This window comes from Maylandia zebra, linkage group LG22 (genome assembly GCF_041146795.1).
Source record: "Maylandia zebra isolate NMK-2024a linkage group LG22, Mzebra_GT3a, whole genome shotgun sequence".
NCBI classification, from domain to species: domain Eukaryota; kingdom Metazoa; phylum Chordata; class Actinopteri; order Cichliformes; family Cichlidae; genus Maylandia; species Maylandia zebra.
Window position 1 is genome coordinate 25108081 of NC_135187.1, and position 19739 is coordinate 25127819.

Here is a 19739-nt window from a genome sequence, read left to right on the forward strand (position 1 = left end):
AAACACGGACATTTTGGAAGTGAACAGCTCTGTAGAAGTTTGACCAGCGAATAAGAAATGCATGAATTTAAAAGAAGCAGCGACATGCTCCCATGAACACTGCAGGGTCTGGATGGAGATCAGGTCTGACAGCTTTCTCTGGCCAAACATACATATTGCATTTGTTTATGTTTTTTGGGGGTGAAATTCTAATTCGTGTCCCAAACAGATTTTAAGCGGAACTAAAAACAGACTTTCATGAGCAGTGACTTAAAAACGTAACTGCACAGATACACACAAATACACAAGTGGTGACATGTCAGGCCAACATGAATCGCTGTGAAAATATTGGCCTTCGGCATGTTTATACAGACTGTCAAGTATGAAAAATTGATTAGCAAAATGCCACGTGCTATCATATTGGAAATATGAGGCGTTTCAGCGTGTGATTGAAGATGAAATGAGTCCGAGGCGCGGGCGACACACGCGTGGCGAGGGAATGAGAAATGCTTTTTTGTGTATGTGTGGCGCGGCGTCTTCGAGTGTGAATGCTTCCCAGTGTGTCAGCACTTTGTTCCCGTGGAGCTGCTGACAGTGTGTGGATGTTCTTGCTCTGTTTAATGAGCAGATCTCGGGATTAACACGGGAAGATAACGAGAAACAGCATTGCGGGGAGAGAGTGAGAGTGCCAAAACAGTTGTTCGAATTTTCAGCGCCCTGCTAGTTTGGCTGTGCGTCACAGTGGCTTGTGTTTCCGTGGTCCAGAAATCAAGGTGAGCTGATAGATTTGAGTCCAACTAGCTCCCTATACGTGTCGCCCATTTCAGCTGCTTATGGGAAAATCAAACCAACAGAAAAACCACAATTACTACTCATGGTCCACAAACACATACAGAGAAAGCAACAGCAACACTTCTATGTTACTAAGTAACAGGGTAGGAGCCAGCATTGCCGGACAGAAAATGTGCCCTCAGTCAGCTTCTCCATGATAACAGCAGATTATTATAGCTACAGGAAATGAATCAATATGAAATCATCCCCCTCAGATGTTATGGATACAGCCAATTGTGTTTTCTTATCGAGTTGTCAGGCATCATGAAGGTAACAGGAACTTTTTCCACTAATCCATTCTCCAAAAACTGAGAGGGTTCTAATGCCACGTCCTCATAGCATGAAAACTGTAGCAACTGGAGGTTTTTTTGTGTGTGTGTTTTTTAACAAAACACCTCAATTCTTTTTTTCTTTTTCTTTTTTTTTTACCTCCAACTTGCAGAGCTTTCCCTCGGGTCTTAATGCATTGAGATGGATCCCTTTAGATCACAGCCACGTAGTACAGCGGGAGCCTCACAGAACAAATTCTACTCTAATCCCTGTATTGCTTAGGGGCTACAAGCCAAGCAGTAAGGATGGCATAGCACATTTCCATGGTCCACAGATGAATCTCAGTGGGAGAGAAAAATGAGTTCTCTCTTTTTACTTTGCTTCTTTTATCTGGGATCTGCCTCTGTGTGAAGCCGTGGTAACTTTCTGTTTTTGCCTTTTTGTGTCTTCTAAACTTTACCGCTCGTATGAGTGGACACAGAGGCATTTAGCTAATGCGCACAGACACTGACATTTCTTCCTTTCATTATCGCTTGGGTGGCATTTTTCACATCCATCTACTTTTTGCAGTTTCACAACCCCTGTTGTGCATGTTCAAGCATGGGTATAATGTGCAGGCCTGCAAAGTTCAGAAAGAGCCAGGTCATTAAAGGTTGTCGTTATGGCTTTTTTTCTAAATCACCAATACACGAACAAATTGCATCCAGATTGGGTTTTTTTTTTAAAAAGAAAACAAAAAAAAACCCAAGAATGTCACCAAGTCTTTCATTTTGCTTCTGTGAAACCACACTGTATGTGATTGCTGGATTGTGGGCTAATGTTACAAACTACCCAGTGGCAACTGGTGACTGAAAAACATGATGATGATGATGAGAGGAAAACAAACATATTGCTCATGTTAGTTCAATAAGGAGAGTTTATGTGAATGAAATCAGCATGATTTATTGAAAAACAGACTTTAGGAATAAGCTTTTAAAAAACAGACTCCGTTGAAGCTACATAGCAGAGGCCAACAATGGAAGTGGGACAGGACCCCTGGAGATTTGGTTGAGGATCTCCAACTGGCCAGGATAAGGTGGAAATGTGTTAAGGGACGGGTCACACACATGCAAAAGTCAGAATGACAGAAGAGCACAGGGATTTAAAGCGTAACAGACGCTGATTTGCTCGCAGAAGAAGGAGATTTTGAGAGTGAGTTTGACAGCGTGGGAAAGCAGAAGCGATGTAAAGAATAGACTAGTAGCCCAAAAACCCGGGAATGAAGGCAGATGAGTGAACACAGATCTTCCTTATTAAACTTGCACAAAGGCTTTATTTAGCTACTTATTATTACATTCTCAAATTCAAATTCAAATTTTACTTGTCACGTACACAGTCATACACAGTACAATATGCAGTGAAATGCTTAGACAACTGCTCGTGACCTAAAAAAAAAAAAGGCTATGAATAAGATAGGAAATAAATATGAAAAATTAAAAAGGGTCAATTTAACTAGGAAGGAATAAAATATAAATTAAGGTTAAAAATGAAATAACTGTACAACACAAATTAGAATGAAGGGTAAATTTAACTGGGAAAGAATAAGATAAAATATATAAATTAAAGTTGAAAATAAAATAACTGTACAACAAAATACACAATATAGAACTATATAAGAATGTATGAAGAAATATAAATAAATAAATACACAATAACAGCAGCTGTACAAGTATTAACTGGAAATGAAGAATAGTGTCCAGTGTTGTGCAATCCACATTATGTCTTGTGCAGTGCAAATATGCTTAAAGTGATTTAAGTGATGAAGTGAAAACAATGTCCAAAATGTCCAGTGTGTGTGTAAGAACTGTATGTGTGGGTCAGTACTGTGTGGTGGTGTGATTGAGAGACCGTATCGCCTGCGGGAAGAAGCTCCTCCTCAGTCTCTCTGTGTTGGTCTTCAGGGAGCGGAATCGCTTTCCTGACCTCAACAGAGAGAACAGTCTGTTGTTGGGATGGCTGAGGTCCTTCACGATCTTCCTGGCCTTGGTCCAGCACCGCCTGCTGTAGATTGAGTGCAGGTCAGGGAGCTCGGAGCGGATGGTGCGCTCAGCTGATCGCACAACCCTCTGTAGAGCTCGTCTGTCCTGCATGGTGCTGTTCCCGAACCAGGTTAAGATGTTTCCCGCCAGGATGCTCTCTATGGTGCACGAGTAAAAGTTCCTGAGCACCTTGGAGGGCAGTTGGAAGTCTCTCAAGCGTCTGAGGTGGTAGAGACGCTGTCGGGCCTTTTTCACCACGGTGTTGATGTGACAGGACCATGACAGGTCCTACGTGATGTGAACTCCGAGGTATTTGAAGCTGTCCACTCTCTCCACTGGGCATTCTATAATTACAAGCCTCATAGCATTCACATTGTAGTCAGCTTTGGTAATTTGGATAAACTGGCCTTTTAAATAACCCAGAGGGAGATATATAAACACATATATTTCACTTCTATGAAGCTGGACATTCAACAAGAGTAACAATACCACGAATTATGAATTATCAGGCTGCCTGTTGCCATGTTTTCTTCGTTACAATGACACCATAGCTACAGCAAATACTGACTTTGTATTTATTGGAGAGAAAGGGAAAAGCCAAACCAAACAATCAGTAGTTTTGCCTTTAATAAACAGATTAGATTGTTCAAATAAAAATAACCCGACAGCTGTCTAACTCAGTCTGAAGTCTGCTGCTGTGTAACAGATGATTTAGCTGTAAAACTCTTACTGTGTGACAGCTCAGGTGTCTGAGGTGCTCCTGACTTATCCTGTCGGTGTCATAACTAACTGATCGTTATGAATAATAAATGAAATTGCTACTCTTGTACCACAGGTAAAGCTCATATAATCTGGATTTGTTAAAAATGAAGTGTCATGAAGTGTTATGAGTTCTTTGTTATGAAAGAGCGTTAGATTCACTTTACATGTTTAAAGATTATCTTCATAACGGCTGTAGGTCCTGATGAATCTGGTATTCTGAAAGCATTTCAGAATTAAAGGCTGTCTGTCTTTTTTGGATACTGTAAATATAGAAAAACCCACTCAGTAAGCTGTCCGCTCAAATAAAGACATCCTCCATGCTGGTAGCAGCACATTGTCCACACCAGGATATGATGCTAGGTGAGTAAAGCCATGGGTTTAGTCATGACAACTGATGCAGTGAGGACCAAAGCTGTGCCAGTAGGGCAGAGCCCTCCACTTCCATTAGTTTAACTGTTAAACAGGCCTTCAGAAATCCTACATCAGGCTAACTGTTGCATTGGCCAGTAGCTAGATACTGCTTGGTTAAAAACACGAGACTTTAACTACAAAGAACTGTTTCTGTGTCTTTGAAAGAGCCCATTAAATTGACATTTGTAGCTATGAAAGTGCACTAAATTGATATCAGAGGTACATAACTACCATGATGTCACCCATTTGTGTGACAGATTTATTTTATAAGTTGTACAGACATTTGGTAATTATTTTCTCTTGTTTCAAAAAGTAGACGAAGACCAAGATACCAGACCAGATAGGATTAGCTGGCTAGCCTTAGCTTTCCTGCTAATAGCATATGCCATCTATACTATTTATAGTATATGCTATTTATAATCATATTGATTTGACCAAACAATAAATGATGTAACCTTACAAAGCAAATGAGTAAAGGTCTAAATAATGGTTGCCTTCATTAGTACTAGCTGACAGGGATACAAGGCAGGGTTGATTTAGCCTGCTGTGACTTAGCTCAGCATATTTCAAAGGGTTAGTAGCTTTGGTCACTTTTTAGCCTTGTTGTCATTACAGAAATGCTTCACTATCACAGCATACATGGCACAAAGTAAAAACAAGCTGTTTGTTAATAACAACAATTTTCTGGATGTTATCCAGCAAATCATTAACAAAAATCGCCATTCCATCTATTTCGATACTCCTGAGATGGATTGAAATGGATGTGGAAGAAACGGGTAAAGAAAATCTTGAAGACAAAGCGAAATCTCTTCGTGCATGTGCTCTGGTCACCCGTGTTGTCATCATCACAGGAAATAAGGTAATCACCTCCCTCTAATGATGCGGTTGCTCATCGCTGGGGGGGCAACCATGGCCCCATGGTGGTCTGATGTTGACAATCACCACACGCGCCTGCAGCAGACATACATCAAGACGCTCATGAGCATGACAGCCAATTAATGAGAGGGATGGGATGGAAGGATGAAGGGGAGAAAAGAACGAGAGTAAGATTCAAATCTGCAACATTCCTCATTGTCAGAACTCTTCGCGCCACTTTGCTCCCATCCGCTAATTAGTGTTTGGTTGTCCCTCACTTTCTCTCTCTCTCTCTGTGTATCTTTCTCTGTGTGTGTGTGTGTCTCTCTCTCTGTGTCTCTCTGCGGGGTTTAGGTCTTTTTGACATTTACATTGCGATTCTGCTGTTTCCAGCCTTTTTCTTGCTAACTGGCATAATCTGAATTTACATGATATACAAATTCATGTATGGTTTCTAATTGGGATTTGTTGTGGTTCTGTTTTACATCAGAGGAAAAACACATTTATCCAGAAGCAAGCACATTATGTTGTGTTTATTTTCAATATATACATATGTTTAAAAAATAAAACACAATCATTGTTTCCATGACTTTATGCTTGCTGCAATTAATGTCCACACAAGTTATGTGTGGACGTGGGCGTATATATGTATGAAGCAAATAGGTGCAGCAGTTACCTAGAGACTGACGAAGCTGCTGTGACAGTGCTGGCCTTTAGCTGAGCACCATGTGATGGAGTATTTTACATCCTCCCCGATACGCCGTATCCATCTCCAAAAGCAATGCATTAACCCAATATGACACCAGGATGTGCGTACCTGGATTCCCCCTTTTTTTCTAATTCCACCTCTGCTTAAAGGTCACCGGATCACTTGTTTTTGCAAATAAAACTCAGATACACAGTTACGGGCATCTTCCAAATGGCTGTCCCTGAGCAGGAGAGGCACGCATGCAGCCAGTTTTGATGCTCGTTATACTGTAATTAGACACACAAACCTGTGCGCACAGTACAAACAGAAATATGCAAATTGCAGCTGTGGCAGCCAGTGCATGACGAGTGTTACGCCCAGCGGTTCCGCTGAAGACAACAACAGGTTGATGACGATTTAAAGATAATCACTTCCTCTCTTCTTTATTTATCTTCCTGTTTTCTACACTCTTATTTATTGCTCGTTTTAATGAAAGAGATTGAAATATCCAAAGAGGGCGAAAGAGGGAGAAATACACCCTTACTCTGTTTTAATGCCCTTCCTCTCCATCTTACTCCCGTCTCCCTCGTCTGTAATGGGGCTGTTTGATGCTACACTTTTTTTTCTTTTCTTTTTTTTTTGGGTGGCGTGTCCTTTTACATGAACAAAATCCGTCCATAAGTGCCGCGTGCCTCATCTTTGAGCAGCTGCATTTTAAACTCAATTAGCGCCCGGCAGACACAAACACACACAGGCACGCACGAGCACAGCAACACCTAATTCGCTCTTGCCACAAATTAGAGTGCAATACACACATGCATGCGCATGCACCTGAGTGGTGAGGCTAATTTGCCCAAGCGGACCTATGTGAAAGGAATAATGAGGCTTTGATGACTTCACTTGAAGAGCCTCGCTCCTCGCTGACATCATCCACGACCCTGGTGTGACCCCTCAGACTTTGCTCTGATTCATTCCCCACCTCACATCACTGCCACCCCCAGAGGAAATTGTCTGTCTCCTGATTGGCTGAAGTTTAGCTGTGCCAGATAGAGTGAAAGGTGGAAAACTACCAAAAGTTCTCAAAGGCTGTGAATCGGATATGATAGAGAAGAGGAAACACTTTTTTTTGTAGCTGCTATTTGGATCCATTGAGAAGAAATCTTAAGCCACTGATGTTTTTCTTTTGTTTTTTTTTATGTGAAATAAAAAATCCAAAGTGTACTCGAAAATTGGCTTGCTCACTGAAAAGTGAGCAGAAGAAGAAAAAAAAGGAAATCTAAATAGAGGAAAGAAGGTTGAAATAAATCAAACGTGATTCTGTGCACATGTCCTTTTTATCCAAGTGTTACAAATGCAGCCAACATCAACATCCCGCTTGTTCTCATGCAACAAGAAACCATTAGCGAAACATGAAAAAGGTTTTTGAAAAAACAAAAAATTCTGAAGAGAGCATCTCTTATGCTGAGAATCGCAGCAGGAATCGAGCTGCAAAATCTTTCCATGTGAACGTTTGAATGGGAGTGCTGGTTTTTACTCTTGAGTCAAAGTGACTTCTGAGAGGCGAAAAAGGGCCGAAAGCAAATGAAATCAGTAAAAGCGCCATCATCGAACAAATTTCATCTTTTTAGCCTCGACTCTTGCTTATTTGTGTGAAAACAAGAGCAGTTTAACTGCAGTTTAACTGATTTTACTGATTGCTCGGACAGCAATCAGTAAAATCAATGATTTTAAGTCCCTGAGATTGTTTGAGTGTATAAAGCAAATAATTGAACTGTAAATGGTTAAAGCAGCTGATGCGCGGGTTTCAGCTGTGAGCCAAAAGTCACAAATTTGTCAGTAATTTCTCATCGCAGGGTGCAATTTAATCCTGCTTTGTCAGATGGAGCTGCATGCACAGTGACCTGTGGAGTTGATGCCTTGATGTACTGGAAATAACAGGTTGATGGGATGGCTAATTCAATCTTTACTCACTGGTGATGTTTAGGCATTACAAACTACGTGTTTAGGTTTATGAAAACTGTGTAGTTTTCATAAACTAAAACTCACCTTTCACAGCAGTAACCCCGCTCGTTGACATATGTCAAGTTGGGAGGGCTAGATCCCCATCTCTATTGCCATAACCTTTAACGTAACGGGCACACACACCAAAGTACACCACCTCAGTAATAGAGTCACGGCAGCTGCTCTGAGGAAACCGTGCTACTCGACACCCCGGGGACGAGAACTGACTTTGTCGAAGGCTCAGTCGATGAATGCAGTTAGGATTTCCTTTAAAGCTGAAGAGAAAACTGAAGAGAGAGCTCATATTTGTGCACTGTAAAGAGCTGCAATGCCTGCTTTATGAACTTGACTCAGTCACCTCTTGTTTTGTGTCATCATACTTTTCATTCATTTTCATTTCTAGCTCATTTTTATTTCCTTGCGTTATTTTTTTATTTTTATTTTTTTTGCCTGTCATTAGTCATCATTTTTATTCTTCCTGTTTTTCCTGTTTCAGGTCATTTCCTCATGTATGGTCTTGTTTTAGCCTGTCCTCTTTGGATTTTCAATTAGTTTAGCCTTTCGGTCTGGCCCTTGCTCATTCTGTCTCCCTCACTGACTCCCTTGAAGCGTTTGACCTAAAAATTATTTATTTATTTATTTATTTATTTATTTTTTTTTTTTGGGGGGGGTCAACTATCTTTAAAAACCCTGTGACTGTACCTGTGCAAATACCAAGATTTTCTCTCAGCACGATGCAGTGACGCCCTCTTGCTGTAACCTGTGTATCATATTACCAGTACTCTGTCTGAGGCTAATGGACATGCTATGCTATGTCTTCAGACTTTTTGTCTCGAGGCAAGTAAATAAATTGACACTTGCACAATGGAGCAAAACGGCATCATGCATCATTCATTTCTGTAATCAGCACGCTGTCAGTATATTTGTCTAATGATCCATAACGCATTAGCAAGCTTGGAATTGGGTCTCGGGTGAAGGGACAATGACAAAAAAAAAGCATTTACGAATCACACGTGTTTGTGCACATTTTAAAGGAGTTGCAGCAATCAAACGTACACAAACTCTTTTCCCGGTCTGACTGACAATAATGAATGTGATTCGGATTGTTTGGGTGCTCTGGGGCATCATTGCCACCGATATACTCTCTAGCAGCGTTGAAATGAATTAATCATAACTTTAGCCATTCCCCAAACTGCTCACTTATGACTGGCAACAACAACAACAAAACGGAGGCAATATGGGGCCACTGTACTCAAACGCAAATCTGTTTTCTGGTTGTTTTATTTATTTATTTATTTTAAGGATAGTTGTCTCGGTTTCCTCTGCTGTTACTCGTCTTCCTCTCCTCATGTCCTGTGAGAAACGAACAGTTTTACAGCGATAAATGAAGTGGCCAAGCTTTGGCGAGGAAAGAGGGAGAGAGGAGAGAGAGGTTTAAGATGTGCAAGTGGAAGGTAGTGAGAGGCTAAGAGGAAAGAATAGGAGAGGGTGAAAGATTGATTAAGGAAGTGTGAAGGAAGAAGAAACACTCACTGTATCCACCTGCTGCCAAGGAATCGCCTAATGAGAACTGAGGGATCCTTAAGAGCGAAGGGAGAGAGAAGGAGGCACAGAGAGAGAGAGAGCGGTACAAAGGGTATGAAAAATGGTGAGCTGTCAGGTGAGTACTAGAGGGAGAACCGAGCTTTAAGCGTTTTGCCCTGACCACAGAGAATAGGTTTGTGTGAGTGCACCCATAAAGATACAAGATTGTGAAGCATTGCACAGCTGCATCTGCAGCTGCACCACAAGCATATTCAAAAATATTTGCAGTCCATGCGATCCTTAACAGACATACAAAGATGTAACAGTGGTGCACGGTTCACTTGCTTGAAACCCTCTAGAGCAAGAAAAACAGACTTTTACCCCATCTTTTACTTCTGCTTCAGCATTTCATTTCCCACGTCTCCTTGCCCTCACCCCTCCTTTTACATTGTTTTCGGCCTTTCCTCGCCATTCTTTTCTCTTCCTCTTCTGCTCACCGACCTCTGATTCATACATACTTTCTTAAAAGCATCACTGATGCCTCTCTCTAATGTGCAGCATGTCCCCGGGCGTGCCTTGAACTGGCACATTCATTTGATTTGTGTATAGTCAGAATATAGTCTCAAATCCATTAAGACAAGAGATGAGGGTACTTTTTAGGATCCAGGTGTTAGTGCGTGCGCATGCATATTAGAGGAAAATGCAGAAAGATCGCAGTCATGTTGATAAAGTAAGGTATTACACACAAACTGTGTGAAGGCTTTGTTATATATAGAAACGTTTGAGCTGCTCGGATTTTTACAGTATCCATCAGCTCTGTATAGAGTTCACTTTTTATTCCAATATGTGCCTTTCTAGTGTCACAGTCACCTAAGAAATACGTTGTAACACTAACAGGGGCTTAACACATTCTCAGATGTTCCATGAACCCTCTGAGGTCAAAGTCATTATCAGCCATGACCTTAACCTTATCCTAATACATTCTAACTCACATCATTTGAAAACTATAATTTGCCTTTCTCCGAACATTAAATTCATCACCAGTGACTCCTTAGACATCACTTATCAGTAATCACTCCCAATATGATTCAGACTCAATTCAGATTTTGGTCAATGCTAAGCAGGTACTCAGATTATAAAGGGGACTTACGTCTGTAATGTCATTGTACTAGACTTATGTGTATTTTGAAGTGCTTCCATAAAGGGAAGAATGACCTTTTGGGTTAAATGGGACAGAAAAAATAAATCACCTAGCCATAGTGTGTAAGACTGAATGGTTTTCTGTCTCTCTGTCCAGGGTGTACTTTGGCTCTCGCTAGTATAGGCTCCAGCACTGTAACCCTAAAATGAATAAGTGGTTAAGAGGATGGATGGATGAATAGATGAATGGATAATAGTCATAGAAGGTGATGAAAATAGGTAGCACTTGCAGCTTGTGTGCATAATAACCCTTTTGTGGATGATACATTTTCTGCACCCATGAGTATGCAAGTATCCAGTCCATGTGAGGGGAACTTCATTGTTACTGGATGATCACAGGGCATGTGTGTGACATCCTGTTTGTTCAAACTTGGTGGATTTGTCCTTGAGACACACACCAAATGTGTACTTTAAGTGGACTCGGAAATAGTATAAACTATTCTTATTTCTTGTATTTTCTACTGCACTTTGTCTAGCTCTCGGTCATCTCAATCACAGCCTGATAGAACAACTTTTAAACTGTGCATTAATGTATACCTGATTTCTGTTTGTGCAATCTCCATTTTGTGGTTATCACAAAACTTCACGGCGCTGTGGGATAAAGATGATGAATGGCATATACCATATGTAGAAAATGGATAGAACTGTTCAACTTTTTTCCTTCTTTTAAGCCAACAGAAATCCTCTATAGGGTATGTTTTCAGCGCTGAAGCCAGTGTTCTGTTAATAGGATCTAATTGGAAATGGCTGGTGTTAAGGAAGTTGCTTGGGTTGTCTGAACTTAATCCTGTGGAAATCCCTAAGAAGTTATTAAAAATCTATGTGCAGTGTCCTAAATGTAGGACACTGATTCGCAAATGGAACTAAGCTTCGAGACTCTTTGGGTTTAGCAGTTGCCCCAAAGTTGAAAATACAGTAATGCAATGGTTTTGACAAAGGCTCCTATGTTAGGGGAAAAAATAGCTTAAATATTTTATAACAGCATATTTGTGTTCATCAGAGCCATAAAGCAGCTGTGACATTGCACTAAAGGGAAGTTTTTCCCTAATGTCATAATATTAGCTTTGCCCGTATTACTCTTTAGAAGGTGAAGATGCTGATTTCATTCTATAGTGAGACATGGGCCACGAGCCTCGGTCCTTATACATCATATCAAATATGAAGCCACCGGCTGTGTATTGAAGACCTGTTTTCTTAGCTGAAACATTAAACTCACCTGGTTTGCCAACCATTCAATTGAGCCAGTGTGAATTTTTTTTATCTAGCAGGTAGCACTACTCTAATATGTTATTTCAGTCACAAAATCTTGGGCTAGAAATTAGACAAATGAAGAACAAATGGTGAAAACAGTATAAAAATAGTTACATACCACTCTCATTACTGCAAGAAAGGGAAACTTGTCCAGCTTAGTGTCCTTAACCACGTGTGTGGTGGTTAATTCACTCAGCTTACAAAACGCTGTTAAGCTTAAACAAATGGAAAGCCTTATATCACCTATATAATGCTTTTACGCTCTTTACCTGCACCGTCTATAGAAGGTGGTTTATTAGAGCCATTAAAGCAAAGCAGGCCTGCTGTAGATTGTTCTGCAGCAACCGCTGTCTCTGCAGTCTCTCGTTGCAGTGGCCAGACCAGACCTGTCCTCTGCTGACCCACTATGAACTGGCCGTGCTGCTCAGCCCTGTGGGAAATCCTTGGTGCATGTCTGGCCCTAATTAATACCCCTGCTGCAGTCTCTTATTAGACGGAGAGATGGAGAGAGCGAGTGAGAGGGAGAAAGAGAAGGAGAGAGAGAGAGGGAGACAATTAAGTATTGATTATATTTGCATAAATAGCTCCAGTTGTTTAAAGCCTGGTATGACCCCACGTGTTAGCACAGCACTCTCTGGGCACGCATTGGGAGCAAAAATAAAGAGACGTAGAGTGAGGGTAAAAAAGAATTGACCGGAGTCGAGAGAATGCATGGATCTCCTGCAATGCGACACAGCCAAGGCGCTTTAATCGAGTCATCCCAAAGGCTATGCCACTACGTGTTAACTTCGCAATTTGAACCAATTATTGCCCCATTAGCGAGTCCACTGCATTAGGCTGGCAGAAGATAATAATGTTTTTCTGTTGAGTTGGTCATCAATATAATAGCTCGAATAAAACACCTGAGGAGGTGCGCTAGTCACTTTAGTGGTACTCTCTATATCAGCGGTGGCACCTAATAAATGTGGCCTTTGTAATTGAGGGGAAACAGAGTGGAGTGCATGGAGAAAAGAAGAGAAAATAATTGCTGTTCTCCTCGCCCACGTTGCCCTTCTTCCTCCCTGCTGCTCGCATCATGCACCCCCCACTCGCGACCCTCAGTGAGGTCACTCCTGGTGACTAATTATTTAGGTGGAAGGATTACAAAAAGTTGTTGTGCAAGTACAAGTGCAGAGTCTGAGAGTGCAAACAGTGCAAGTGTGGATGCGAGTGAGTATATTATATGCCTCTTAAAAGCGTGTATGAGGATGTTGACATCTATTATTAAATAAGCTGAAGCCCACTGTGCAGTTTTAGGGGTTATGTAGAGAACAGTTGTTACCAAGGAGAGCATGCTCCAAATGGCTTGTCCAGTTTATGCAGACAGATAAAAGGAAATTGCAAAGTTCACATTAATGTTAGGATTTTTATGCGTTTAGCTTCTTTTTTTTTTTTTTTTTTGCAACTCATGACAGTAATAAGTTTTTTGTTTGGTTGTTTTTTTGGGTTTTTTTTTTTATTTTCAATCAATCACTGTAATTTCATGCAACTATCCAGATGTTTTAAAACATTAACTGGAAAGTGTAATAAATCAGAATATATCTGAGAAAGTAACAACTCAACGTCTTATAAGCATAGTAGTGGCAGATGTTGTTTAGCTCCCAACATGTCTGTAACAGTGCCATATGCCATTTTGGCATATGGTTCAATGTGAAATAAAGGAGAAGGTGTAACCGTTGGGTTCCTACAAACACTGAGCTTAATGTCCAGGAATAATCCAGAATGGGCATGATATGATTGTGTGTATGTATTAGGCAGCAAAATCAGTAGCTAAGTACGGTGATCAGCTACAACCATGATGCCACCTGTCTAAATGCATTGCGTGGTTTGTCTTGTTCTGTGAGGCAGCAGCCATTGGGGAGTGCCATGTGTACTGAAAATGAAGCCTTTGGTTGTATATCCACATATATCCCAGGACATTAGTGCTCCTAGCAGAGTGCCGCGTTGTAATGAAATAATCAATGTTATTCACATCACCATCCACTGCCTATAAAGTTGAGGGCCCTGTTGAGTCAGTTACTCAGAACCAGATGCTTGTTTCTGTGGTATCTCCAATCTGTTACATACTTTTATCATTGTTTTTAAAAACACTGAAATATCTTTATATGCTGTTATGTTAATAAAGATTATGTCAGCAGGCTTGTCTCTTGCTGTGTCTAATTTTAATTTGATGTTTGTGCACTTGCGGGACGCTATTATAACCTAGTACTATAAATAATTACTGCAGTTTGCGCATCACTGAGTATTAGATATAAGCATGATCTGACAAAAAACAATTTCTAGTGTAGAATTCATTTCAAAGCAAATGAATGAATTTGCATTGAATATGTCTGGCAATGTTTTCTTTTGCTGTGAGAGAGCTGACTTGAAGTTTCTCATTTGCGCTCTCCAGTGTATTTATGAATCGAGCAGTTTGTGTTACTGGAAAACGACAACACAAAGCAGTGTGTGTGTGTGTGTGTGTGTGTTTCTTTCAGCACTGCTAGGAATTTTACCTGCTACATGTGCCGCGTGCCATGGACGTGCTTGCGCACGAGAGAGGATATCAGTCTGCGTGTTTGTGCATGAGTTTAACTTCATATTTTGCGTATGACAGTGCCAGCAGGGCTGATCAGTGTCCATGCTGAGGGCTTTGTCACAGCTGACCTATATTAGATGAAAGCAGCTGGATCAGTGGCCTACAGGGACAGCAAAAGAGTTGTGTTCTAATTATCTCTGCAGCTAGCTAGCGACACATCACACCCGCGCACACACCCATGTACAAACACACACACACACACACACTTTTTGCGACAAAATCAATGGAGGCTCGTGAGAGCATCTGCCATGCTCTGCTTGACGAGTGACAGCAGCACATCCTCCATGTAGGATTGGCAAAAAATACACCGCCTCCTGTCACACAATGCATGTTAAAACCATTTTGTGATGACTTGGGTCTCTGAATGCAACACTGCATGACACTGCCATTCCACTGAGTAAAATATCATTACCAGGTGATCACAGCGAAAATGATTTCATACTGTTGCCGTGTCCTTTAGGGATTGTTAAAACACATCCAGTGCCTTGTTGATGATTTCTCTTATGGATTTAACTGTGTAAATGTTGTGTGTATATTAGCTGCTGTTGCCATGGAGCACCAAAGTAACACATGCCGAGGGTGTGCATTAGCTATAATGAGGCACAGAATAACAGGAAGGGGGAAAGAAAGTCCCAGAGAGGTATTGCTAACAGCTAGCAGTACTCACTGTACTCATGCTAATGCTAATAAAGCACTTTGTCCCGTAATTCAGTGAGAATCAATTTGATTCTCACTGTATTACGGGACAAAGTGCGTCCCTTATTAGCTCAATACGGGACGTGTGCTTTTGTTTCTAAATACGGGACGATTCCGTATTTTAAGGGACGGTTGGCAACCCTACTATAAATGTTAATGGAATTAACGCTTTGTTGGAAAGCATAATTCCCAGCCCCTCTCCTGCTTTGTGACCAATGAGCTGACAGCACACTTATGACAATTCGAGTATGACAATTCAGATTACCGCTCATCTCATTGGTCGATGAAAGGTCGCTTACGGAGAAAATACCGGAAGACAACAGATGACCACAACAAGAAGCATGGCCAACAGGGAAACAAACGCCGACACTGCGGTGCAAGTCTCGGACGTCAGTACACCTAAAGCTGGGCAGACACTGTGCGATTTTTTCAGTCACGTTATTCAGCTCCTGCTCAAACTGCACGATTGACTCGCAGGGGTTAGAAGTTGGTAGGTCACGATGCAGGTCTCACACTATACGGCCCGATGCTCTGATGCGACCTGAGTGCTCACACTGTGCCTCCATAACATGAAGGTTATAACAGAAAATCTGTCGCTCTCTCTCTCTGTCTTTCACTCACACAGACACACCACCACCATCAACTTTGCTAAATTGCTAATAAAAAACATGATCAGGCAGCTGTGAATGAGCAGCAGTGTAAATCCAACTATTTTCACGGTTGTTGTGGTCGTGATAATTTTGTGATGCCACATCGAAAAGGCTCGGATGAGCTTTCCAAAGTTCTACAAGTTGTGCCTCCATCACTTGTGTCCAGATCACACGCTGCACTGCCGTGCTGCGCCGTCTTTTTCACCGACGTTTACGTGTTTGCGCGTGAGCAGTGTGAGCGGCTCACGAGCGATTGATGATCGGGAGTTGCTCGTTACCCCACGTATACTACACGACGCACGATGAAGGCCAAAATCGGGCCGATCACCAAATCGGTCGCACGACTCATAAATCGTCTCAAAATGGGCCAAAAATCGCACAGTGTAAGCCCAGCATTAGAGCAGCAATGTTTGTTCGCTCAGAGAAAGAAAAATAGGCTGCAAAAGTACTGGGAGGAATGGGAAAAGGGAAACACCTGGCTGGGAAAATACACCATAACACCTTTAAAGCGCACTGCACTGTGTGCAGGCGCACTTTTTCCATAGGCATGCTTCTAGTGGTGGGCACATGAAGAACATGAGGGGCGTGAAAGCTCGGGGAACCCTTAACCAATTTCTTGTCCACCAGGCCACGGCAGAAGCAGATATGGTATGTAAACACTGGTTTGTTGTTTAAACCCTCTGGTTAAGGTTAATATGGGCATGTGCAGTGAATATCAGGGCTATGTGGCCAGAAGTGTGATAATATAACTTATTTTGTGTAATAAACAACTGCAAGGATAGATGATTACAACAAATAGATGACTAATACATAAAAGTAATACATAGATGAATAATGATGATGAGTTATGATGCGTAATCATGGGAACAAGTGGGTTTACAAACCTGATTAGCTTTAGAAAAGCTGAAATAATACCTCAACTGAAGCCAATTGTACTAAATGCACTAAATGTGCACAGTTACAAGAATGATTTTGTTCTATTGTTTTCTATTAATTTATATAATTTTAAGTTAAGCAGGACAGAGTGCTTTTAAAGAAAGATTTACTTATATCCTCAAAAGCTAAGCATGACAGGCTTCTGTTTAAGAAAGAGACCTGTTTTACTGTGTTAATGTTGTCATTTTGAGCTAAAAATAAACGGCTAAATGATCATTTGTTTCCCATATGGTCATATCACAAAGAATATGCATCTGCCTAAATCAAATTCAAGTCAAATGGTTAAAAAATAATTTCACACACAAAAAAAAGAGCTACCACACTGGGAAGGGTGAAGACAACTGGGTTGCCCGGCCCTGGCCACGAGGTGTCCCTTATTTATTTTTCAGGGAGTTGGCAACCCTAGTAATAAAGCATGCACAACCCTGTGGCATCCTGTAATACCACCACAGTTAGCTTGCTAGCATTTTATGTCACACAGACAAAGCATCCTATTTTCCTGTTGGCGTGTTATCACACACACAGCTACACACACATGTTCTCCCATCAGGTGACACAGTGTTACTTTGTGTAAGCCTCGGTGTATTTCTTTTCTGAAGTTCAATGATTTCACAGTTTCTGCTGCTTTTAGGAGGTAATTGGATGCAGCACACACTCAATTAAGTTGTTAGCCTCTGAGTCATCCCCTCCTCTTTCTTTCTCTCGTTATTGTCCGTATCTCTTTTCCATCCCTTTATTTCCATGGCTAATTTCACTCTCTCTGCTGTTATCTCGTTCTCCTCTTGTCATATCCTCCTATCATCCAACCATTCGTGGCTCCGGGGCCTGGCATTCCTAACAGGGGAGCTGAAGTGTTAGTTAGGCAGTCAGGGGAGGCTTCTTGTTTTGGGACCGGCAGGCACATCTTCCACCACATTGCAGGCACTCATTTACAGGTCGGAGCTTATGGGGAGGGGGTGCTTTTCCCATAACGGGGAGAAGGATGTACTGCAGAGAAATGGAACTAAATGCTTCCATCCACATGTGATAAGTCTGGCGCAAATCTGCACGTGAGATTTTTATTTGAGCTTCCCTGATGTTGTCTTTGTCTCTCCCCCTGTCTGCAGAGTGACTGGGACCGAGTTATTTTTCCATCCTTTTCTGCCTATACCTATGGAGCACCATTTCCTGATGAGACTGTGGTAAGTAGAAGGCACAATCACACATGAATGTAACTCCTGCAGCTACACGTCACCTGTACCCACATACGAATTCCACTTCTGTCTTCTGCGTCCTTGAAATCCATCCCTCGGGGATTAACCCACGTCAGTGAAACAGCTCAGAGAAAGTGGGATTCTGAAGCATGCCGCTCACTCTCCTGCATGGCCTGCCTTGTATTTGATCTCACATTTGAAGCAATATTGACTAAGTCGCGTCTCTGGAGATGTTTGCTGCTGTCGACCGTCATGGCTGAACACTACATACAACAGTTTAAACTGTCACTACCCTGCGTGGGTTGGTTGAGAAACATCGACATGACAAAGTTGCCATACTGTTGGCCTTGCATTTTGGAAAGAGGCTAATGGCGAGAGGAAAATAGAAACAGTAGATGGAAAGATGTCAAGACAAGTACAGACTGGCACAGTAGTAAAGTAAAAAATAGCTGGCATGACTGACCGATCGTGCTGGCCCGAGGATGTACTACTATTCTTAGCTTCAGTCTCCTCCTTTTTCTCCATCTCCCCTCACTTTCTCTTCCCTCCTTTCTCTTGATTCGCTCTTGTGATGTCAGCACTCTACAGGATATCTGGTGTTTGGAGGAACCCTGGATCTATCTACTCTTTTTCTGTAATTGGCTAAAACCATTCAACGGACTTCCATCTATCTACCTCCCAAACATTTGTCATTTTATTTATTTATCCTCTCTGTTCACTTGTTTAGCCTTCGTCACCTCAGCTAATACAGTTACACTCCTCTCTTTTTGTCCATTGTTGGATTTACCATGTTAATGAAATGCTGAAGCTTTCACCTAATTACAGCTACAGAGAGGGCCACTTAGAGGCTAAGTGCCCTGTGTTTGTGCATTTTATCTGATGTAATACAAGGCCAGGATGTGATGGGATGTTCTATATAAGTAAAATTACAGATGCATCACATTGTTGCTGTCAGAACCGGAAACTCTCTGCAACATGCCTAAAATGGCCTATTTTTGTCGCCAAGTAGAGTTATCATTCCTGTCATTGTCATCAGGGTAAATATATATTCTGACAGATTCTGAGTGCTCTGCATGAAATAACACACATTAGAAAATAATACACAAGTTGGACACCAAAAGTAGTCTTCTCTGCTATGTCTAAGAATACAGATAGACTTCTATGGTCACTGAATGATCATTGTCATGGCATAGCCTCTTACCATAGGGTCTAGAACAGGCTCTATTCAGGTAATTCAGGAAGTCCTAAGATGGTTAAGATGGTTAGTCAATTAATCATAATCAAGAACACCCATTATAATGATGACTCTCTTTTAATTCTTAGTCTCTGCACAGGCGTTTTTACTTACGTGGTTTAGATTTTAGGAAAGTTGACTCTACCTAAAAATTGATTTAGTCACCTTGACGTCCCCCTTTGGTTTGCTTTCAAATTTTAAAGTGCATTTGATGTCTTGGTTTTCAAAACAACAATGATGGATCTTCTTATTAAGATCCCAAGGACTTTGATTGATACACTAGTGACTTGTCAAATATATCCACACCTCAGATCATACCCTGTTTATCATCTATCTAGGTCTTTACTTTGTCTGTTACAGTGGGTTCATCATGTAGATTATGTGTGCGCCTGAATTAGTCAACACTTGCATTTTTTTAAGAAGGCTTGGGGTCCATGGAGTGGAAATGCTTTATTACTATACTGTATTGCTACATGGTTTGGCAACCTTTCTGTTAAGCTCAGATCCCAAGTTCAAAATTAAAAGGGCTGGAAAGATAGTTGACGTGCTCCTTTCATTTCCCCATTCAGAGTCAGTGATACAGCAGGGTCTGAAAGTTACTGAGGACAAAAATCACATCTTTA

General features: G+C 41.3%; 1 protein-coding gene across 5 annotated transcripts in view; it reads left to right on the plus strand.

The window, feature by feature from the left end:
* Positions 1–19739, plus strand: part of dlgap3 (discs, large (Drosophila) homolog-associated protein 3) — a 154291-nt gene that overhangs the window by 61515 nt on the left and 73037 nt on the right. For 3 of the 5 annotated variants that reach the window (XM_004547790.3, XM_004547789.3, XM_076879073.1), the window contains exon 2: positions 17796–17870. The exons of 1 other annotated variant lie outside the window; for it this stretch is intronic. The gene's annotated coding sequence lies outside the window, so the exon portion shown is untranslated. Of the gene's footprint in view, positions 1–16059; positions 16402–17795; positions 17871–19739 lie in introns of those variants that run through there. One more of the 5 variants, XM_076879071.1, reaches the window with a different exon arrangement.